At 43.5% G+C, this 24,656-nt stretch overlaps 1 pseudogene; it reads left to right on the plus strand.

Moving 5' to 3' along the window:
* Window positions 1–23,103: 23,103 nt before the first annotated feature.
* On the plus strand, window positions 23,104–24,293 carry LOC144375627 (palmitoyltransferase ZDHHC6-like; annotated as a pseudogene).
* Window positions 24,294–24,656: the final 363 nt, after the last annotated feature.

Here is a 24,656-nt window from a genome sequence, read left to right on the forward strand (position 1 = left end):
GGCTGGAGTCCTCCCTCTCTCCTCTGACTCTCCAAACACCTTCCAAGGCACAGAGCTGGGACAGGACCCCAAGGGAGTCTAGCTCCAAGGCCCATGCTCTGACATGCATGGGCACCTTGCTACCTCTCTTGACAGGTTTCCTCTCCCACTCTTGATAGTTCTCAATTATAATAATTACAACTGCCGTGTTGTAGCATAATACACGCTCAATAAATGCAGCCAGGCCCTGGACTTCCCATTCATTGTCTCCATCAGTCCTCCAACCATGCCACTCGATGGGTATTGGTGTTACCCTAATTTCCCAAATGAGGAAACTGAGACATAGAAAGGACAACCAATCTAGTGTCACTCCTCTCCCAAGGTGTTACTGCTGTTTATCACGATGAGTCCTTCTTCCCCAAATGCTGAAGTAAAACACCAGAGAAGCACGCTGAGGCGAGTGTAGAGTGGAAAGTGGAAGGCTTTATTAAAGGAAAGCAGAAAAGACTCCCCACCCCACCCCACTCCCACCTCCAGGAAGAAGGGGACCCATTGAAATATTTCTTGATGTGATTGTTGTCTATAGCAATTAACTGGCTTTCCACTTTTGGAAAATGATACAAATTTTAAAAAACACATGTTCTTTATTTCTCTCTATCCTGCATGTGATGGGGGATGCAGGTGGGAAGGCCAAAATGTGGGAAACAGGTGGACAGGTGGAGCAGGGAGGAGAGATCTGGGAGGGAAGGGCCTAGGGTGGTTTGATTAGCACTTCCCTGTTTTGCTGGGGGCTACTTCATTAAGGGTTCTTTAGGATGGGCCTGGGCCTTGGGGACATTAACATTTCAATTTCCCAGGTGTAGTTCTGGTTTCCCCGGACTCAGATCAAACTCCATTTTCTTTATGGACTCCATTTTTTTGATAAGGACTCATTTTCTTTATTAGACCCAATTTACCTAAACTACACTAACTACCTATCTTTAAATCTGGCTTCAAAGGCTTGACATCCAGGTCTGAGACCTTGGGCTGTCCTTGGACCCTGTTGACTCCCTGCTGCATGAGCACACCCTGGGGAATAAGGAGGAGGATTGAGGAACTGAGGTCAAGGTGAGAACGGAGACTTACTAGGGCTGGACAATCCTTGGTGCCAGCATCTTGTGCGGATCTGTGCGATGACATGGGAGGAGAAGAGGTACAAGAAGGCAGAGTCCCTGCCTCCCAGAATTCTGTGAGGGAACTCCTCATAATTTTAATTTTCAGAGGAAGAATCCGCAGCCTAGAGAGGTGACATGCCCTGCCTGAGTCACCAAGAGTCTAAAGGGCAGTGCTGGGATTTGAACCCAGAACTGTCAGGCTTCAAAGGCCAGGTTCTTCCTATGCCATGTATTATGGTTTGCCTGTTAGCTAGGACTCAGCACAATGCTGGGCAGAGAGGCCACCCCAACCACACAGCCCTTGTCCTGGCTCCCAGAGTATGCCTAGTAATAGTAGGAAGCAAGGCGACATTTTACTGGGCTCCATGAGACAGGAGGATTGTGTCTGTCACCCTCTTCCTATATTCCCTGGTACACAGTAGCACTCAAACATGGATTACAGGGAGACTTGGGTACTTACTGTGTGCATGGCACGATACCCAATCTCACAACGACCTGCAAGTAAATGTCATTGTCCCTCTTTGGTAGGCAGAGCATTGAGGGTGGGAGAAAGGGTCCACTGGCTCACCACCTACACACGCAAACCTCCCAGTTCCAAAGCCAAGGCATTGTCCCCTGGATCTCCCCCGAAGGTGCAGTGCTGACCCAGCACCCTGCCTTCCAGGGGCATAGGTGCAGCTCAAACACCAAGGGCTCAGGGCCTTCAGGGCAAGGCATTCAGGGGGCTGAGCCCCTCCAGGTAACAGAGGCACTTGAAGACAATGGATTAGCCAAGGTAGGGGGACAGGCCCCGGGAAGCCTCACTCTCAGGGCTGAGAATCAAGATGGTTAATGTCTGTTCTCCAAAGTGCAGATTGCTTATCTCTGGGGCTCGGGGAATTTCCCACCCTCTCCCCGGAAGCCCAAGCTCCTCAGCCCCAGCACCTGGTGCCCCAGATAGGAATAAAGAAGCCGCAGGGTCAGGGAGCCACCGGGTTTGCAGAAAGGCTACTCACGTGCCCTCCAGCCAGCTGCAAGATCCCAAAACAGTCCATAGCATGGGCAGGAGTGGGTAACCAGCAGCCACAGGCCACACTGCTACCGCTGGTGGCCGAGGGATGGCATTTCTACAAGGTCTGCCACAGTTGGGCTGATTGTCATTACCCTGTGCAGGTGGGCTGAGAAGTCAAACCAGACTCTCCAGTCCCAGACCAGCCAGGGGAAGTCGGCCAGATCTCTTAATCCCACCTCGGTTTCTTTAACTGAAAATGGAGACTGTAAGAACCTTTGTAGGGTCTTCCTGAGAGTGAAACAAGGTCTCGTCTGCAAAGTACCCAACCTTCGACGACCCACAAGGTTATATCAATAGATATGAGCTTCCTGCCCAGTGGATGGGGAAATGGAGGCCTAAGAATAACTCATTCTCAAATTCCCACAGAGACTCAAGAGGGAGCATGGACCCCTGTTTTGGCTTATTCTTTCTTTCAATCCCGAGGCTCCAGCTCCCTTGCATTCATCCAAGTCCTTTCCCTCCTCCTCCTCCTGGATGCCTTCTTTGGCCTCCATATCAGTTCTCTGGCCCCTTCCTTACCTGGTATGGTGATGATGGCAGTGACACCTGGTACCACCATCTTTTAGATGGTGAAGTGGCCACCATATGTCCTCCTTGAATATCTCATAACCTCAGCATTTGCATACAGTAGGTGCATAGTAGATGTCCTTACTGATGATGTTAAATGGGAGGTCCATATTTGGATGAACCTGAGCTTCTTTTCTGTCACATGATGGGTTTCTCAAAGTGTGGTCAATCCAGTGGGGATTTGAATAACATTTTTAGTTTAATCATTGAAATATTTCTTGATGCGATCGTTGTCTATAGCAATTAACTGGCTTTTCACTTTTGGAAAATGATACAAATTTTAGAAACACATTTATTTAAGTTAAAAAAAAACATCAATTTAAGCAAAGAAAAACACAGTTTACATGCATGGGTGACAAAAATCACGAAGATGGGACACAAAGAGCAAGTTTCATCATTGTGCATGTGACCCATGGCAAGTCATGTGCCCTACCTCCGATTCACTCCACTCATCTGTCCAAGAGAGACATTGGAAGGAAGTTTTCTAAGAGTCCCTCAGCTCTGGTCCCCTAATTCCTTTAAGTCTCCAGAGAGTCCCCAGCCTCCCACCCCAGCCCCATGTCATTTGTCATTGGATCTCTGAAGAACATGAATCATAAGAATTCTGGAAGCCAGAAAAAGGTCTCCAAGGCTTAGGATTACCTTGAATGACTTGGAGATGACAGGAGCCAAGTGATTTTTTGCTAGAAATACCCAGGTGGTCACTACAAGTGGAAAAGCCCAGGAGATCAGGAGATGGCCAGTTTTGCTTGCTGAGTCCCTAGAATGTGACTCATGCTAGCTGGTGTAGGCTGGCACAGTGGGGAAGAACCTGGCCTGGCTGGCAGCCTGCCAGCTAGGGGTGGGATCCCAGCCAGGAATTTTCTTTAAGGGGCTGGTTTTGTATGGATGCTCCCCATTCTCACCCTCCATGTTACGTCCTGGGTTCTGGCCCTTCAGGGTTGAGGAAAAGTAACTACAATAGCACCTGGGCTATTCCTGGGGTGATTGGGTGAGGATCAAGGATTCAGGTGCAAGTAGCATGTCTAGGATATGTGGGGGCCATGAGAAAGGGGTGGGGAAGTGAGGGAAGGGCAGGCAGCCATCAAGGGTACTCTCTAAACCAGCCGCCATGATAGACAGTTGGAGTTCAACTTACCCGGCACAGGGAACCTTGATGTTCAACTCTTTTATTTTATTTAATTAAAGTATTAAATTATTTATTTATTTTTGAGACAGGGGTTGCTAAGTTGCCCAGGCTGACCTCAAACTTCTGATCCTCCTGCCTCAGCCTCCCAAGTCATTAAGATTCCAGATGCACACCACTGCATCCATCGATGTTCAACTTTCCCAAAATGGTTGCACCATTTTACATCCCCACCAGCAGGGCATGAGGGTTTCAATTGCCCTGTGTCCTTGCCAAAACTTGTTATTGGCCATTTTTAAAAATTATTGCTTCCCAGTTGGTGTGAGTGGGGTGATAGACATTTTTTTTTCTTTTTGTTTTTTCTTTTTTGTGGTGCTGGAGATTGAACCCAGGGTCCTGTGCATGTGAGGAAAGCACTGTACCAACTGAGCTATAACCCCAATGTGAGTGATAGACTTTTAATGAATGTATGGATAGACACATGGAAGTAGATGCCAGTCCCTGAGCCTGAGCTCTGATATCAGTGGAAGATCTGCTTCTCCCAGGAGCCTAAGCCAAGGAGAGACAGAAATCTTCAGTCTGGCCCTGTCTGAGGTTCCTGAACCCAATCTACTACAGTCTTGGGTGCCTCCAAAGCACACTGCAGTGGCCTGGACCCCTTATGCCCATGGAAGACTCTAGAGGGGACCCTTTTCTGGATGGAACAAGTTCTATAACCCCTCTGAGCCTCAGTTTCCTCATCTCTGAAATGCAAATAATTAACTTCAATTTGTGGGATGGCTGTGCAGGTGAGAGAATGCACGCAAGCTGTCTGCACAGGGTGTGTTACACAGTAGGTGCTCCATGGGTGGGAGCTTTCTCTTGTAGTCTGGTTTCTCAGGTTGACCTACCCAGCAGGTGTGAGGAGTCTGGAAGATCTGAGCCTCCTATTTCAGCCCTTGGATAACAGTGGGGATGTGGGGACACGGCATCTGTGTAGAAATAGATCCAGCTCAAGGGCAGGTCCCAGGCAAACCTCACAGAAGGACCACCCAGCTTCCAAGACAGGATTGTAAATGGATTCTATCTGTTGTACTACTCAGGTTCATGCAGCAAAAAAGGATTTTAAGCGACTGTGTTTGAAAGCACAGAATGAAAAAGCAGCCACATCTGCCCAGGGCAGATGACAAATGACCTTGACTTGCAGTCTCTGGTCTAGGATGGAATAAGGCTAACTTACCTAAATAATTTGTTACTCGGAGCAACTTGTAGGTCAGGAGGGAAGAGTGGGTAAAAATAATTTGCTAAAAATCTGAGTGGGGAGGATGGCAGTGGTTTCTTACCAGCTCTGCCTATCCTCCGGGTGGCACTGAGAAATAAGCACTTGGTTTATGCAGAATCTGAGCTAAGATTGTCACTAAACACTTTGAGAAGCCAGGGGGTGCCCACAGAGCCAGAGAAGATTCTGGGTTTCTCTATGTAACTCCATTTCCTCATATGTAACGTGGGGACAGTGGTGACATACCTCACAGGGACACTGTGTATGTTGCCAGATAATCTCATGAGCCAGATAAATAAGGAAATGGTGGGGGCAGAGGGGACATATACTCTCATTTTTATTAGAAGAGAAAACTGAAGGGGCTGGGGATATATAGCTCAGTTGGTAGAGCGCTTCCCTAGCATGCACAAGGCCCTGGGTTCAATCCCCTGCACCACCAAAAAAATAAAGAAATTAAAAAACCGAAGCATGCAATGGGCTGGGAGAGGTGAAGAAAGTGTGGAGAAACCCAGGAAACTTCATGATCTCAACTTTGCCCCAGGTTCTCGTTCTCCCTTTAATTCCAAGTTCACTCTTCCATATTAACACTTAACTCCCATCTGGAGTGACTCCTTCTAGAAGTGTCAGCACATACACCCTGGTCCCCTCTCACATCTGAGGGGCTTTCTAGGCTGTAGTCTTCTGGTTGCCCATCACCAGAGCCCTCCCATTGATTCAAGGGCATGTCACCCTGGGGCAGCCAGTGGGACAGGTGGACCTGTGCCTGCAGGGGTTCTAAGTGGAGACAGAAAAAGGGCAGTGGTTAATAGCAGGATGGGCATTCAAGAGGCATCCCCTCAAGAGAAACAGAGGATAGGGACCACAGGACAGAAGTGGTCATGAGTGAGCAGATGCCACCTGGGTGGTGGGGAGTGGTGGGCAGATGGTGGTAGGATAAGCAGGGGCAGAGGAGGTTTGCCCAGCCCAGGATGCTCCAGCTGGGCAGGGTGGAAAAAATCCAGGTCCTAGCAGAACTATCTTTACGTGGCCCAATTTCAGGTCCAGTAACTCCTGGCCACAGGTCCAGCTTTCTCATTGCCTGGAATATTCTACAGTCCAGTCCCTGGTGTGAGGGGGCTTAACATTTTGGCAGCTCCCCAGCCAAAGCCAAATCCAGGTGCTGTTACTTTATTGAGGAAGTCTCCAATTTCATGATAAAAATGAAAGCAAATGTTTATTGGGATTAAGGAAGGGGAGAAGATTAGACTGATAAGGTGTGACACTGGAAAGTACCCAAGAGCAAATTTGCCGGGCTTCTGAGAAAGCAGAGAACTTTGCTGAGATTCCTGTTGGAAAAATAAATCAACCACGCATAGCCTCCTAACACCTTTAGCAAACAGCCAGTTCTGTGGGTTCTTCTGTCCCATGTGGAAAGTTGGGACCCTGGGGGTTTCTCACCAGCAGGGGAGTGCTCCCTGAACAGGGTTTTTTTTTTGTTGTTGTTTGTTTTGTTTTTAAGAGAGAGAGAGGGGGGAGAGAGAGAGAATTTTTTTAATATTTATTTTTTAGTTTTCGGTGGACACAACATCTTTGTTTGTATGTGGTGCTGAGGATCGAACCCGGGCCGCATGCATGCCAGGTGAGCGTGCTACCGCTTGAGCCACATCCCCAGCCCTCCTGAACAGGTTTATGTATTTATTTATTAGCATTGATTCTTTCTTTTCCTTTGGTGTAATAAACTTTATCGTTGGTGTAGATGCAAGCAGCCACCACCATACTCAGGTTACAGAATAGTTACAATACTCTTCACCCCAAATTATCTCATGCCCCTTTGTAGTCACCCCCTGCCACCAACCCTAAGCCCTGGTAACCACTGATACACTTTCCATCCTCATAGCTTTGCCTTTACTAGATTGTCATATAAATGGAATTGTACACTGTTTAATATTTGAGACTGACTCTTTTTCACCCAGCATAATGCCTTTGAGAGTCATCCCTGAAGTTGTATCTTGATAATGCATTTGGTTTTATTGTAAAAGGTTATTATTTACCCACTGATGGACATTTGAGTGAGTCCAGTCTTTGGCAATTTTGAGGAGGGTTGCTATAACATTCATACATTGGATTGGGGTTGTGGCTCAATGGTAGAGCACTTGCCTAGCATGTGCAAGGCCCTGGGTTTCATCCTCAGCACCACATAAACAAAAATAAATAAAATTAAGGTATTGTGTCCAACTACAACTAAAAAATAAGTTTTTTAAAAAATTCATATATAGGTTTTTACCTGGACCTAAGTCTCTTTTCTCTTGGTTAGTACCTAGAATTGGGATTGTTGGCTGTTGAGGTAAGTAGGTAAGAAAATGGCCAAACTGTTTTTCAGAATGGCTGCAGTATATCACATTTCCGCCAGGAATTTGAGAGTTCCAGTTACTGTGCCTACTGGCCAGCACTGGATACGCTCAGGTTTTGTTGGTTGATTTAGCCCTCTAGTAGGGGTGTGGAGGTAGCTCATTATGGTTTTATATTTCCCTAATGGCTAATGATGTTTCCTCATGGGTGAATTGGTCATCTGTAGATCTTCTTTGGAGAAGCGTAGATTCAAGTCTCTTGGTCAATATTTAGAAGTTCGTTTATTTTCTGTGATGGTTTAGACATGAGATAACCCCCAAAAGCTCCTGTATGAGACAATGCAAGAAAGTTCAGACATGAAATAATTGGCTTATAAAATCAGCGCATTAATCCACCAATAGGGATTAATTTGGTGGTAACTGTAGGGAGGTAGGTTGTAGCTGGAGGAGTGGGTCCGTGGGACATGCCTTTGGGTATATATATTTTGTCCCCGTTGAGCAGAGCTCTCTCTATGAACTGAGACCTCTGAAACCATGAGCCCCCAGATAAACTTTTCCTCCTCTAATTGTTCTTGTCAGGTCTTTTGGTCAAAGCAGCAAAAAAAGCTGACTAAAACACTTTCTTACTGTTAAGTTGTGGGGTTTTTTGTTTGTTTTGTTTTGTTGCAGGGGATTGAACTCAGCAGTGCTTAACCACTGAGACACATACGTCCCCAACCCTTTTTTATATTTTATTTACAGACAAGATCTTGCTGAGTTCTTAGGGCCTTGCTAAATTGCTGAGGCTGGCTTTGAACTCGAGATCCTCCTACCTAGACTCCCAAGCTGGGGGGATTAACGGCATGCGCCACAGTGGGCATGCGCCACAGTGCCTGGCTACTGTTGAGCTTTATGTGTTCTTCATATAGTCTGCGAATGAATTCTTTGTCAGATACATCTTTTGCAGACATCATCTCCTGGTCTTTTCAATTGGTTAGAAAGTATCTGTTGCAAGCAAAATGTTAAATTTTTAGGAAGTATGACTTGTCAATTTTGTAAAGTATAACTCTGTCAATTTAGATGATTTCAGAGAACATATTTGCTGGGCTGACAAGGAAAAGAAGGGATTGTAGATAAAGGCAATAGTGCATGCCAAGGTCTGGAGATCAGAGAAGCAGGTAGGGATAGGAAGTGTAAATGGCTTAATATTGCTGAAGAGGACCATGTTGTGTATGGGGGCAGGGCAGGGGAGGAAAATGGGAAATATTTGGACCATAGAAGGAGCCAGATAACAAGGCTATTAGAGGTTCTTTCAACAAGTGAGGATCCATCACCTATAAGATGCTAAAGATCATGGCAACAGCATACTTTTATTTTGGTTAACTTTAATTGTTAGAGTTAGACATAATTTATTATACAAATTTAGATCAACAAAGAGAGGAGTAAAATCCTTTGAGAGGTAGTTACATTTTAACATTTTTATAGTTCTTCTATTCACACACACACACATAATTTGTTTTACAACAATGAGATCTCTCCATGTACACTATTTTATAACATGGTTTTTGTTAATAATTCGTGAATAATACATGTGACACATTTCCAAATCATTTTTTTTCCCTGTATCATTTCTTGTTAAGATTACTATGTTAGTCAGCTTTATGTCACTGTGACCAAAATATCTATTAGGAAAAAGATTTTAAGAGGATTAAAAGTTTATTTTGATTTCAGTTTCAGAGGTTAAGTCTGTGGTCCGCTGACTCCATTGCTCTGTGCCCAAGTGAGGCAAGTCAAGGTGGAAGGGCGTAGTGAAGGAGCACTACTCTATTTATGGCAACCAGGAAATGGGGAGAAGCGTACAGGGAAGATGAAATTTTCCAGGGCATTCCCCCAGTGACCCACCTCCTCTAGCCACACTATACCTGCCTATGTTTACCACCCAGTTAGTCCATTTAAACTAGAATGGAATCATCAGGTTACAGTTCTCATAATCCAGTCATTTTACCTCTGAATATTCCTGAATGAACACAGGAGCTTTTAGGGAACACCTAATATGCAAACAATAACATTCTGACCCTGGGCTCCCAAAGCTCATGATTATCTCACAAGGCAAAACACATGTAGTCCATCTTCACGAGTCCAGTTTCAGCATTGCCCCAAAGTCCAAGTCCAATGTCTCATCTGAGATTTAAGGCAAACTCTTAGTTGTAAACTCCTATAAATATCAAAAGAGCAATTTATAATGCACAAAGGCATGGAGTAAACGTTCTCATTTCAAAAGGGAAGATTAGAAGCATAGAAAGAAGAGATGCAACCAAAACCCAAACTGAAGCCCGACTATGCAAACATTAGGTTTGGTAACTCTAAGTATGGCATCTGGAGCACACATTGAGGAGATGTAAGCACCAAAGGGCTTGGATAACCAAGCCCCTGTGGCCTTGCTGGTTGTAACCCACATGGCCTCTCTCTTGGCCTGGCCTTTTTTTTTTTTTTTTTTGCATAGCCAGCAACTTTCCTTGGAAGATGTTCCACATTACTGGTATTTCTTAATCTCAGGGGCATTTCCACTGCAGCTTCAGCTTTCTCCTCACAGCTTCATGAGTTAGTCCAATCAAACTAGGAAGAACCAATGAGCCACTCCCAGGGGCTTCCCACAGGGACTCAGACCCTGACACGCTTTGCCTGACTTCCTAGGGTCTTCCTTTGAATTCTCAAGGGAAACCTCCATGACCTCCTAACTCCAGCATCCTGCATTCCTGCAGAACAAACACCATGTGGATCACACTAAGGTCTGCTTCCAGCTCCAGAAGTAGCAGAGCCCTCTTGGATCAAGGTTGTAGCAGCCTCTATGTGCCTGGGTTTTTAAGCCTGGTGAAATCCTGGGAAAACAACTTTCCTTTGTGTGTTGCCCCCAAACCTCTTAAAATTGAGTTTTGCTTCTATAACTTTAAACTTGTAATCAGTGTGGTGCCAATTCCTGAGAGGCCTTTCTTTCCTGTTGTCTCTGTGCAAAATACTTAACTTCTACTTAGTGGTGGTAATCTCTTCAGCAGCCACACCTTCCTTGGCCCCAATTTTACATTCATTTTTTTCTGGCTACATTGAAAGTCTTTAAAAACTTTCAGCTCTGCTTTCTTCTTCCAATTCTCACAGTAAGCCTGTCTAAAAGCCAACAACATCCGTGCCACTGCCTGAATGTTGTGTTGCCTTAAAGTTTCCTTCACCCAATTAATTAGTCCATAGCCTTTAAATTCAGACTCACAAAAGTCTCAGAACATAGGCAAATGACAGACAAGTTTTTCTTGCCAGAATACAACACAAATGGCCTCTAGTCCAATTCCAAATAGAATGTTGTTCCCCTCTGAAACCTCATGATCACAGTCTTTACTGTCTGCATTCCCATTGGCATTCTGGTCTTCTGAGTTCCCACCAGAATTGTCCATTAAACTCTATTTACAGGGGCTGGGGATGTGGCTCAAGTGGTAGTGCACTTGCCTGGTATGCGTGCGGCCCGGGTTCGATCCTCAGCACCACATACAAACAAAGATGTTGTGTCCGCCGAGAACTAAAAAATAAATATTAAAAAATTCTCTCTCTCTCTCTCTCTCTCTCTCTTTAAAAAAAATTTAAAAAAAATTATCTCTACTTACAACTTCTAAAGCTTCTCAATCCTGTATCTCCAAACTTTTCCAAATTCCTCTTACAAATCAGTTCCAGTATTTTCTGAACCATGGAGATCTTACTCACAAAAATGACCCTACTTCTCAGTGCCAATTTCTGTGTTAGTCAGCTTTTTATCATTGCAACCAAAATATTTACCCCCACCCCACCACCAAAAGAAAAACAAACTTAGAGGAGGAAAAGTTTATTGTGGCTCATGGTCTTGAAAGTTCTATCCATGGTCAATTAACTCTATTGCTCTGGGCCCAAAGGGAGGCAGAACATCATGGTAGAAGAACATGGTAGAGGAGTGCTGCTCTGTTCATGGCTAGCCAGGAAGCAGACAGAGAATGAAAGGGGAAGGGGCTACAGGGAAGATGCACCCTTCAAGTGCATGCCCCCAGTGACCCACCTCCTCCAGACATGCTCCACCTGCCTAGAGTTACCACCCAGTTAGTCCAATCAAACTAGGAAGAACTAATAAGGTTACATGCCAGGTTTCTGTTCTCACAACTAGAAGGCTCAGGGGTCACTCCAGTTGAACTGGGCTAACTGGGCTGTGCAAAATAACCACACAAGAGACACAAATACCTTTTTCTTTGGGGTCCCTGTGATGGCTCCTCTGACCTTAAGGGTCCGCAGGAAGAGAGAGAGCCAGAGCATGCATGCTGATCCCTTTTATTGAGAAGAAATTATTCAAATAAGGCAAGGGGTCAGGTTTCAGGGGGCTGAGTCTATCTTTATGATGTCCACTGTCAGCAGGTTGACTGACACCTGGGTAGGACACACCCAAGAGCACAGTAAGAGAAGGGAACACACACAAGGCACTTCCATGGAAGATTCTATCCTAAACAGGGCAAGGGGTTATATTACAAAGGAACAGGTGAGCATAGCTTCGCCCATGGGGCTGTAGCAAGACACACTCAGGCACGAGACACTGACCCTTGAACCCAAGAAGGGTAGGGAAAGTTCTGCTACATTTCTGCGACTGAGTGCCTCAGCACCCAGCTGGGGAGTGTGACTCAGTCACGTGTAAGGTTAGTCTCCCACAAATACAGCTCTCATAATCCAATCATCTCACTTCTGAAGATTCCTTCATTAACACAGGAGCTTTGGGGGGAGGGGCACCGCATGTCCAAATCCTAACAATTACATTTTTGCTTTATTATCTTTACCTTAATAGTTCATGCACCCAGATTAGAGTGTGTAGCATTAAAAGTGTAATAATATTATGCGTCACCACAGATTGTCATCTAGCTAAAGGATAAGAACACAACCAAGACCATTATCATCTCCCCTGGCTAACATACATGTAGTCCTTACTGTGTACTGGACACTATTCTCTACATGTATTAATTCCTGTGCCTTCAAAACAAGCATCTGAAGTATTGATATGACTTTATCTATATCACTATGAGGAAAGGCATAGAGAGGTTAACCAGATTGCCCAAGGTCACACCAGTAGTGAGACAGAGGTAAGACTAAAACTTTTGGAGATAGACCCAATTGGGATATGGACCAGAGGTGTCAGAGGTGACTCCCAGATTTCTGCCTGCAGCAAAGGAGGGGCAAAGTCATCCCTTTATTGAGATGGCAAAAACAGTTGGAGAAGCTGACATCGGGGTAGAATAAGATAAGAAATTCAACATTGGAGGCATTGAGATTGAAAGGCCTATGGGACTTGAAAATGGAAATGGATGAGTGAATATAGAATGAATAAATGCATAGGTGAATGGATGAGTGACGGAGCCTCAGGCAAGGACACTCATACTATAGCAAAGACAGCACTGGTCAGTAACGTCAGGGAGGCCATAAAGCTGAAGTATAACTTGGGAAAAGTTCACAGCTGCTTACAACAGGCCAGAGCAAAGAGGACACAGACACTCAGGATCTGGGGAAGCTCATTTTCAACAATGTTTATCAAATATCCAGGATCCAATAAGGACTCCATATCTACAGGGAAGATTCCTTTTAACCCATAGTGGAGTTTGGGGTAGAGGCCACCTTCAGAATTGGGTCCTGACCGGCCCCCCCCCCACACTCTGCTTAGGACAAGGCACATTCCTCAGCTGTCAGGACAGGAGGGAGGTGGAGGGATGGGGAGGTTTCAATCCCCCTTCTCGGGAGACAAAGGACTCTTCATGATTTAATTAAAATGCCCATCAAAGACTTAGAAGATAGGGGTTAGGATGAAATAAAAATAGTTGGAGTGAACATATTACAATTTAATTTCATTCCAGGGGCATCTCTAATATTAGAGAGACTTAATTCATCACTAAATTCCCATCTGTCCGGCCATATCAGGGGCATTTCTTAAGATGTCCAAGTCCTGTTTGAGAGGTCTGGAGAGCTCTGTCCTTTGTTTCTCAATGAGATTACGATGCGGGGCAAGAGTGGCTGGTCTATGGCAGGCACCAGTTAACGCGTGCAGAAGGGGAAAGAGAAAACAGCTGGATGCGATGTGCACAGCTGTAATCAAGAGACATAGGAGGCTGAGGCAGGAGGATCACAGGTTCCAGGCCAGCCTGGGCAACGTATTGAGATGCTGTCTCAAAATAAAAATATCTGGGGGTGCAGCTCGGTGGTAGAGCACCCCTGGGGTTCAAAATCCCTAGCGGCACCAAAAATAAAGAAGGAAGGAAGAAAAGAAGACGGACACTCCTTTACCACTGGTCAACACTTTGGATTTTAGAATTTGCCTAATATTGGGGTGAGCCAGAGCCTTGAGGCCCCTAGAGAATATTCCCTCTGCATGAACAATTTTTCCTCCAGATAACTTATGACTCACTTCCCCTACCCTTCAAGTCTTTGATCACATGTCACCTCTTCATTGACGCCAGCCCTGCCACTTCTATTTAAAATAGCAGCCTCACCCATCCCTGACTTTCCTTATCCTACTTTCCATCTTCTGTTTCTCCCCAGAGCTTGACTTCACATCCTTTGTAATTTGCTTATTTATTTGTTCTGCGTCTATTTCTCCCCCACTAGAACATGGGCCCCCGCAAGAGCAGGAATTTTTGTCTGTTTGCTCACTGTTGTATAACCAGGACCCAGCAGAGTGACTGTCTTGATAAATAGTTTGGGACAGTGCATGGATTATTACAGCAGAGAAGTTATCTGTTGGGGCTGGGGTTGTGGCTCAGTGGTAGAGTGCTCGCCTAGCATGCACGAGGCACTGGGTTCGATCCTCAGCACCACATAAAATAAAGATATTGTGTCCACCTAAAACTTAAAAATAAATAAATATTTTTTAAAAAGAAGTTATCTGTTAACTGCAATTACTATTGCTTTTCAAGGAGAGTGGACCCTGGGGATACTTCGGGGTTGGTGGGGCCCAGAGATCCAAAAGTGCTTCATCCCCAGGCTGAGCTGCCCTGCTGACTCCAGGTGCTCAGGAATGAGCCATGACTCAGGGAAGGAAATGCTCTTCCAGCATCAACTGTACACCCCCTCTCTGGCTCAGTACCCACCAGCCAAGTCCAAGTCTACTCATGGTGCTTCTCTTCTGGAAATGGTGAGAAATCACTAACACTCTGCCCCATCCTCAGAGTTATCAGTGTGAAATAGCAGTGGCTTTCTTAACTGTCGCAGATGGCAGAGTGGCTCCTGGGGCTCACATAGCCAGAGAAAAGGCCCTGGGAAGTGGTCCAGGAAAGCACTGCACAGAAGACATCTGTCTGGAAAATATTAGTCCACAGTCTGATGTCTGCAGAACCTGAGCTTGGGTACTTTCTCTTTTACTGACAAAAATAAGCAGTTTTGTGTCTCAAAACATACAGAGGACTTTCCCCAGTTACTGTTGCTAGCAGCATTGCTTGCTGAAGTTTTTCATGGTTGAGAGCTTGTTTTCTTCCAGGAGAATAAATTTAGCCTGGGTAATGTTAAGAGTAATGAAAACATTTTAAAATGCAAAATTGGACTCATTCCTCCCCCATGGGTAGTTTCTTGGAAATCTCCAGTTTTACCAGCAATAGCTGAAAAGTGTGGGGTCACATCCTCTGAAGTGACACCAGAAGGAGTCAGAGAATTTCACAGGTGGAAAGAGCCAATCTCCCTTCTTTTGGTGTCCCTCCACCTCGGAGCTGATAAGTCCATACTGTTTCAGCCCAAGGCATCTGGACCCCTCCCCTTCATCTCTTGCTCCCAGACTTCACAGTCTAGAGACACTTCCAGATTTGAACACATGTCTGCTGTTCAGATTCCTTCTAAAGACTAGCGCTCCAGAGCTGGGGTGTCGCCAGACACCAATAAAGCACATGCTTAGCACCAATAAAGCCTTGGGTTCAATGCCTAGCAACAAAACAAAACAAAACAAACAAACAAAATGACTAGGAGTGAGCATAATCTTCATTCAATGGTACTGTGTAACAATTGGATTTCCACTTGAAATATAATGAACTCTGATCCCTACCTATTTTGTGTGATCAAACATAAAAAATTCATTCAAGGTGGATCATAGACCTAAATGTAAAAGGTGAAACAAGAAAGCTTCTAGAAGACACCAGTGACATTCCACACCATACAACCACAATAATGGGATCTTAATTAGAATAAGTTATACTCCATGTATGTATACTATGTCAAAATACACTCCATTGTCATGTATATTTAAAAAGAGCAAAAACAAAAAAGCTATTACAAAAAAAAAGGGGAATATCTTCATGACCTTGAGGAAGCTCAAGATTTCTTAGAGTGTAAAAAACACTAAACATTGGGGCTGGGGATGTGGCTCAAGCGGTAGCGCGCTCGCCTGCCATGCATGCGGCTCAGGTTCGATCCTCAGCACCACATACAAACAAAGATGTTGTGTCCGCCGAAAACAAAAAAATAAATATTAAAAAATTCTCTCTCTCTCTCTCTCTTAAAAAAAACACAAAACATAAATAAAAGATTGAGAAATTGAACTTCGTTAAAAGACATTATTAAGAAGGTGAAAAGACCAAAAGAGGATATTTGCATGCTTACCTTTAACAAAGGATTTGCATATATATAGGAGTATCAAACTTCTGTAAGTCAATAAGAAAAAGAATACAAATTTTAAAATAGTGAAAATTATTGTTTCATAAAATGGAATATCCAAGTGGTCAACATACATTTAGGAAGGTTCTTAAAGTCATTAGTTATCAGGAAAATGCAAATTAAGATCTATAATGAGATACCACTTACACACTCACCCAATTGGCTATAACTGATGATACCAAGTGTTATTAAGGATGTGCGAAGCAACTTCACTGTTGGAGTGTGAATTGGCATGACCACTTTGGAACACCATCTGACAGTGCCAACTAAAGCTACCCATGCCCACCTTATGACCTAAGCTCAACACTCCTTCCAGGCCACAAAATGAGTGCTTGTAGCCTGTTCTTCATTTGTACGATGTTTACTGCTGTAGTCAAAAAGAAGCAAAAACATTTACTCCTGGCCCTTTACAGAAATGGTCTTTAGCAATTAAAAGATGGATTCTTCATGCAAAAACATGGATGACTCTCACAGACATCATGTTGGCCCAAAGAGGCCAAACACCAATGAGTACACCCTCATGTGATTCCTTTTTCATAAAGTTCAAAAGCAGACAAAAGTAACCAATAGTGGTTAAGCGAGTGGCTACCTCTGGGTAGCAAGATCTGAGAAACAGGACATTAGGGGGGTACATTCTATACCTGGATGGAGATGGGGATTCCACAGATGTATATAATTATGTAAAAATCTATCAAGATGCACAGTTGAATTTGTGCATTTCACTGCCTATAACTTCTACCTCCATTTTTTTAATATTTATTTTTTAGGTGTAGAGGGACACAACACAATGCCTTTATTTTTATGTGGTGCTGAGGATCGAACCCGGATTCTACCTGTGCTAGGCAAGCGCTCTACCGCTGAGCCACAATCCCAGCCCCTCTATCTCCATTTTTAAAAGGCAAACAAATGCAGGCCTCCAAGCATGGTCTGTCATGGGCAAAGCAGAGAGGAGCAATGTTCTCCTTTACCCGAGAGATTTCACTGGGTATTAGTGCAGCTGTGCCATGGTCCCCTTCTGAAGAGAGCATACCACAATGGCACATTTCTTACCCACAACCCACCTTGCTTAGTACCACTTGACCACCCATTGACCTGGCTCCAAACACATGTCTCCAATTAATGGTGTCAAAGGCAAACTTCCATATCTGGTCCTTCAACTTTAGTGCAATTATTAATCTCCTGAAAACTTGCTAGCAACACTGGCTCCTGTTCCTCCTTCCCCATTTTCTAGTTCTTTCAAGTCCTGGATGGGATTCAGGAAACTGCATTGCCAACAGCTGCAATGGGTTTCTGATGGATGATCCAGAGACACAGATACCCAGAAACACTGCTGTGTGGGCTGAGGCAGTGTCTCTGAGGACGTAAAGGCAAGAAGCAAGAGAGCTGGATTGATCTAGATAAAGGGGAAGAAGGAGAGAGCCAGAGGAAGATGCAGGGGAAGGGAGAGAGCAGGGAAATAAAGCAGACTTTCTAAAGTCTGGCCATGTGAAATGTATGGAAAACCTCTTCCCATCTCCCCACCAAAGGGCTGGTGGCCTAGCTCTGACTGATGTACAGGCTGTGAGGCTGGCCACTACCAGGACGTGTTGAAGTATGGGCCCAGTTTTCAGAGTGAGAAAAGAGGCTATCCACGGAGGTGCCCTCATGTCCAGATTTGATTACCAAGCAGGAATATGAATATCATCCTTCCTCCCAGTATTTGGGTTCCATCATTCCCATCAAACCTTCTGATTTTCTTCACGGAGTCCAGGTTCAAAGCCACCCGGCACACCTTTGGGTAAATATATGTGTAGGTGTGTACATAGATACCTGTGCAAGGCCAACTAAGCCAGGTGATAGATATGGCCAGGAAAAAAACACACAATTACATTAGATTACATTAAATGGATAATGGAGTCCCTGCAGCTGCTGTAAAGAACAAAGAGGTCTTTATGCACTGAGATGTATTGACCTCCAAGGAAGATTTTTAAGTCTTAAAAGTAAGACAGCAACACATCAATATGCTCTATTTTTTTTTTTCCTTTTAGATATGGAATCTCACTATGTTGCCCAGGTGGACCTTGGACACTTGGGCCCAATGATTCTCCTGCCTCAGCCTCCTGAATAGTACCATATATGCTTTTATGTATTGAAAATCTCAAAAAGAATTACAGAACAATAGAATAGGGGTCACTAGGAAGAGAAACTGGGCCTGGGAGAGAATTGAGCTTGGGAGTGAGGCTTAATTTTTATTCTAGACTTTTTGATACTGTTTGATTTTTTTGTTACCATGCATGAAATTTATCTTACTAAAAAAAGAAAGATTGAGGAAAGCAAGGATGAGAGGAGGGAAGAAAGGAAGCCACAGAGGATTCTTAGATGGTTGGGAGCTACGCAGAGCAAGAAGCCAGCTCAGGCCCTGTAGGATTCTCTGCTGGTCCCAGCAAATGTCCTGGGCAAAACAGACTGCGTCTGTTTACTGCATCTGGGCTCCTCTTCCATCCCTTCATCCACAGCCTGCGGTAAGAACATGTTGTCTTAAGTCGTGCCCACACCCGGGGTGGAAACGCCGTGGTGTGCCAATGTGAAATTTCCAGCCACTTCTCCGGTGTCATGTAGGAGTTCAGAGATTGTTCATCATCGGGACAAATTAGCCAAAGTTGAAGCAAGAAGGAGGAAATGCAGAAGGGCCAGAAGCTTGGAAAATAGGCTAAGGGCCTCCTGTCTGAGAGGCAGGATGGAGCAGTGGGTAAGGCTCTAGGCCCAGGCTCTCTGGGATTCCATCCTGGCATTCCCACTTAGAGCGTATAGAACTCTCAGGAGCATTGTTTTTATGGTTTAAATACAAGGCATCCCCTAAAAGCTCATGTGTGAGACAATGCAAGAAAGTTTAGAAGTAAAATGATTGGGTAAGGAGAGTTTTAACCTAATCTGCACCTTAATCCCCTGATAGGGATTAACTTGGTGGTAACTAGGCAGGTAGGGTGTGGCCCGGAGGAGCTGGGTCCTTGGGGACTTGCCCTTGGGGTTTATATTTTGTCCAGGGTGAGGGGAGCACCCTCTCTCTCTCTTTTTCTCTCTCTCTCCCTCTCCTTCCAGCTCCTGTCCTCTGCTACACACCTCTGCCATAATGTCCTGCCTTCCCTCGGGCCCTGAGGAATGGCTCCAGCCGTCTATAGACTGAGTCCTCCAAAACCATGAGCCCCTAAATAAACTTTTCCTCCTTAAAATTGTTCATGTCAAATCTCTTGGTCACAGCAGCAAAAAAAAAAAAAAAGCTGACTAAAACATCATTTCTCCCAGATATAATCCAACAGAGTCTGCCACACTGGGCTGTAGTGAGGATTAGATGCATCCTGACTTGAGGAGTGTGTCTAGGTGTCTATCACAGAAGGACTACCAGCAGCTGGGAGCAATTAAGGCTCTTGCTTCTTATTTGAATTCTGATAGCATCCTGTGAGGAGGCTCCTTTGATACACCAAAGCTTAGATAAATAGACTCTAAGGGCTAGACAGTGGAGTTTCTGATACAGGCCTACAAAGTTGATCTGCCTCATCATTTCCCAAACTGTCCCAATGAGCATTTAGTATCTCATCAAAATTTGAATGATTCTTTCCCAAAACAGGTTTTGTGGCTAACGGATTTGGGAAACACTGGGTTAAGTGAAATTAAACAGGGTATTTACTGCAAACTGCACCAGAACCTTTGAAGTGCAAAGCACCTCTGACTCTAAGGAGAGAAGTATTTCCCAAACCATTTGATGATTAAATAATTTCATGGCATCCTGTGGACCCTTAGGGGAACATGAGGGCTGCTGGACAACAGCTCTGGAGATGCTAGGTGGCATTAGGTCAGGCACAATGAAAAGAATGCAGAACTATTCAACATCCGTTTTCATGCCCGTCTCCATAAAAGAGAAGGTCTCAAAACAGAAAGCACAGACCGCTCAAGGGCATGGTGGTTAAGAGGGCGACAGTGATCTGTGGAAGAAAAAAGCAGCATTGAGGGAAAATGAGGATCTGAACTCGAAATCACTGCTCCCCAAGCTGGGGCAGGGCATTTGCTCTCTCAGGACCTCAAGTTTCCTCACAAATTAGGGGGCAGAGTAGCATAGTGTCTGCTTCATTAGGTTGATTTAAGATCCACAGGTCAGTGACTAAAGTGCTTTCCATATGGTAATTTTTCAAGGTTGGTTTTTTGGGTTTTTTTTCTGTATCAGTTTGGACGTTTTCAGTTGCAATTAGCAGGTGGCCGAACTTGAATTGGCTCATGGGGAAAAAAAGGGTGGGGGGCGGGAATTTACCAGTCTGCAAAAGTCTGGGTGGGGCTTTTACTTATTGGGTGTGTGTGTATGTGTGATGTCATTAGAGTACATGGGAATTCTGAGCTCCAGAGAGCTTAACACCCAACCCTGGAAAGTTTCTAGACTGATCATTGAACAGATGATCTATGAGTGCCTGAAGTCCTAGGGACCAATGCAAAGGCTCCAAAACATTTGCAGATCAGTTTTTTCCTTTTTCTAAAAGGGGATCAGCATGGAGAAATGACCCTCAGGCCGTGTAGGAAGGTGGCCCCAGCAGCTGTCAGCAGTTCCAGGAGTTTACAAAAGTATAGTCCAAAAGCCTGCAATTTTGCTAATAGAACCTAGTAAAAATAAAGCACAACAAGTCTCCTTGGCTGTAGAGATATTTTAAAAACTGGACTACATAATCATTGTACAAGATCTGGGCAGAAAGAAAGAAAGAAAAAATTTGAGGAGCACTCCATGGATGTAGTGTGACTGAATCTCAGAAAAGACATTTGACAAAACCTTTCATGAGAATGCCAGAGGTAAACAGGAGGAAAGTGGACCAGCTGTGTTGCAGCTGCCATTGAAGGAAACACTGTAGTTCCATATAAAGCACACAGAACTTGGAATTTTCTTCTAAAGCATAACTTAACATTGTTTTATTAAGGTGTATTAGTCGTATATACACTTCTCAGTACATTGTGTGTGTGTGTGTGTGTGTGTGTGTGTGTGTGTGTGTGTGCATGCATGTATGCTTGTACCCTAACTCCTGGTGACTGAGCAGGGTCTCAAGCATGCTAAGCAATAACTCTACCACATCTACTACATTCCCAGCCCTGCTCAGTGAATTTTATACTTATATACTTTTGTGCTCACCATTCAGATCAAGATATGACATGTTTCCAGTTCCCCAGAAGGCTCCTTCATGCCCTTTCTTGTCAATCTTCTGCTTCAGAAGCCACCATTCTGATTAGTTTTGTCTGTCCTCGTCCATCATGCAAAATATACCTTTTGTTTGTTTGTTTCTGGCTTTCTGAGGTCATTGTTATAACACAAGATGCATCATATTGCTAAACAGAGAAGTCATACATTCTTTCTCATTGCCGTGTAAATTTATTTGATGGGTATTTGATTTGGGAGGTATTTTGTGAATATCTTTTATAATATCAATGAAACACTTATTGCTAATGTTAAATTTAGTGGTTAAATGTTAGATACTTTCTTCGAAGTTTAAGAACAAAACAAAAATAACTTCTATTGCTACATTTTTCTAATATTTTACTTGGGCTCCTTGTCAATGCAATAAGTCAAGAAAAAGAAATTTAAAAAAAATCAGAAAGGATACCATAAAGCCTTTTTTTTCCTGATGGCATAAATACATATGTAAGAAAGCTAAAGAATCTATTACCTGAATTAACAAGGAAATTTAGTAAAGTTACTAGCTAAAGTCAGTATAAAATATCTATTTTATTTCCATATAACTAGCAATATTTGTCAAATAAGATTCTTAAAATATCATTTACTAATGGTGTGTGTTTATGTATGTGTGTGTGTGTATGTGTGTGAGTATGTGTGTAAGGGGGAGGAGAGAATATGAAAAAACTAATGTAATCAAGTGTTAACATTTAGGGAATCTGAGTGAAAGGTTTACAGAATTATTTTACTACTCATTTTGCAAGATTTCTTTGAAATTATTTCAAAATAAAAAGTTTTAAAAAACCATTCACAATAGTACACAAAAATCAGGTATGTAAAAATAAATCTATTAAAAAGATGAACAAAGCCTACATTAAAATCATAAAATGAAACTGACACAAGCTAAAAAATTAGGAAGACATAATATTGCAATCTGGTATTGTTCTAAAAATTCAGTGCAATCTCAATTAAAATCCCAGTAGAAATTATAAATATCAACAAAGGATATAAAAGAGCCAAGATTAAAGCTTGGGAAGCTTTTTCTGCAAATGGACAGACAGTAAATGTCTTATGCAGTCTTTATCACAACTCATTTTTTGCCCTTGTGACACAACAGCAGCCAGGCACAATATGGGGAAAAATGTACGTGGCTGAGCTCCAATAAAACTTTATTTACAGGAACAGGTAGTGGGCCAAACTTGCCTTGCAGACCACAGTTTGCCAAACTTTAGCCAAGACCATCATGAAGAATAAAGGAAGTGAGTAGTCTTCCCAGATATCAATACTTACTAAGACCATGGAGCTACGGAGAATAGTAGCAAGGTTGCTGGTAGAGGAACGCACCGGTCCGAGAGGGTCCACAGTCCAGCCCCTGGCAATCCAAGTCTGCCTTCTGCTTGCTCTGGACTGAGGTGCCTATGATGGAGGTGTTCAAGGAGGAGAAAGTTGGTTCCGGGCCACCCCCAAAATGCGATGGCCAAGGTGCAGGAACCAGGGAGCAGACTGAGGTTGGGTTTCAAACCAAGATACTGGTTTGAAACCAGTATAAGGAAAAACAAAGACTTCCCAAACTTTAATCTTGGCTCTTCCATATCCTTTGTTGATATTTATAATTTCTCCTAATTAAGATTAAGAACTCTGAGTGCTTAACAGTGAAAATGGCACAATCCGCATTACACCCATGACCCAAAGGCGTGGCAATTAGAAGAACACATGTGGACTCCTGCACACGGAAACATACATACAGAGAAAGAAAAGCTTATAATTCTTTAGTAATGGGAAGGCATTTTTCTTCACCAAAATGGGTACATTCTGCTTATTTATCAAGGTAAAAAAAAAAAAATAAGAATTAAAGAGGCTGTCGCTGGGGCCCCATCACAGTCCTGGGTGCTATAGCAGGATGTTCTGCAATGGCCACGATTGATTGTGTTGTGACCTTGACAACTGGAGGAAGTGTGAACTTCATCATGTCGATAAATTAGACTATGGAGATTCTTTATAATTACCCAGTGCTATGTTTGTTGGTCCGGGCTTTGTTCCTCTGGGGTGGATATTAGAAAATTCTCAGGATACTATGTGTCTCCAGTATGACAGAGTCTGCCAAATACACAAGGCGCCAGCTCACATCCCTGCAGAAAGTGTAGCAGATGAAGAGGGACCATCAGTGTCCTCAGATCAACAATGGTCCTGCTTCCCAAGGTCGTGCTTGGTTCACACTGTTTCTCCTTTGGGCACTGCTGGGTTGTACCCACACATACCACTTTGTGTTGTTTTTTTTTTTTAATTTATTTTTTTTATTAGCTACACATGACATTACAATGATCTTGGCAATTCATACATTTGAATCATTGGGGTATAATTTCTCATTTTTCTAGTTGTACAGATTGCAGAATCACACTGGTCATAGAGTCACCTATATACATACAGCAATCATAACCACTTTGGGGTTTTTTATGACTATGTACACGCAGCTTTATAATCAGCTCTCCCTCAGGCGGAACATAGTAAGAACTGATAGGAGCAAAGTCCAGAAAGATCCTCTGCCAATTGTTTTCCTTTGGATTAGCTGAATTTGCTGCCACCTTGTTTGCCTTGGGATTAACTATCGAGATTGTTTTGTTTGTTTTTAAGGAAAATAATTCTCAAAAACAAAATTTCTATTGAATCATGGATTGAAGAGAAGGCTAAAGATCAAATTCAATATGGACAACTTGATGAAGTCTTTGTTTTTCCTTATGATATAGGAAGTCAACGAAGAACTATAGATGGGTATTTACATAATCATCTCCTGAAGAAGATGGATTGGAGTAGCCAATAAGAGAAGGTTGTCATTGGTTTAGCTTAACAATAGACAGTTGAAACAAAAAGCAGATAAGAGTTGAAGTGCTCATTATAAATTCATAGATTATATATACTGGTGCCTGCTGTCCTTTGAATAAGGGAATCAAAACCTTCTTCATAAGCCCTTGCACTAAAGAACCTGAAATATAGAGATACTGGTTGTATAGTTGTATGGAGAGAAAAAAAAAAATTTTTTTTTTTTTTGGTACCAGAGATTGAACCAGAGACACTTAACCACCAAGTCACATCGCCATCCATTTTAATTTTGTATTTTGAGAAACGGTCTCACTAAGTTGCTGAATCTGTCTTTAAACTTGAGATCCTCCTACCTCAGCCTCCTGAGCTGCTGAGATTACAGGCGTGCCCAGCTGGAGAGAAAATTCTTGATGATTACTTTGTATAAGGTATTCAAGAATAAGAGGATGTTTCCATAGAAATTGTGGGAAAATGTTCTTGTGATGCTAAAACATATCTAGCCCTAGAAGAAAAACAGAACCACCGTTAAAATGAACT

Source organism: Ictidomys tridecemlineatus, chromosome 3 (genome assembly GCF_052094955.1).
Source record: "Ictidomys tridecemlineatus isolate mIctTri1 chromosome 3, mIctTri1.hap1, whole genome shotgun sequence".
In the NCBI taxonomy this organism is placed as follows: domain Eukaryota; kingdom Metazoa; phylum Chordata; class Mammalia; order Rodentia; family Sciuridae; genus Ictidomys; species Ictidomys tridecemlineatus.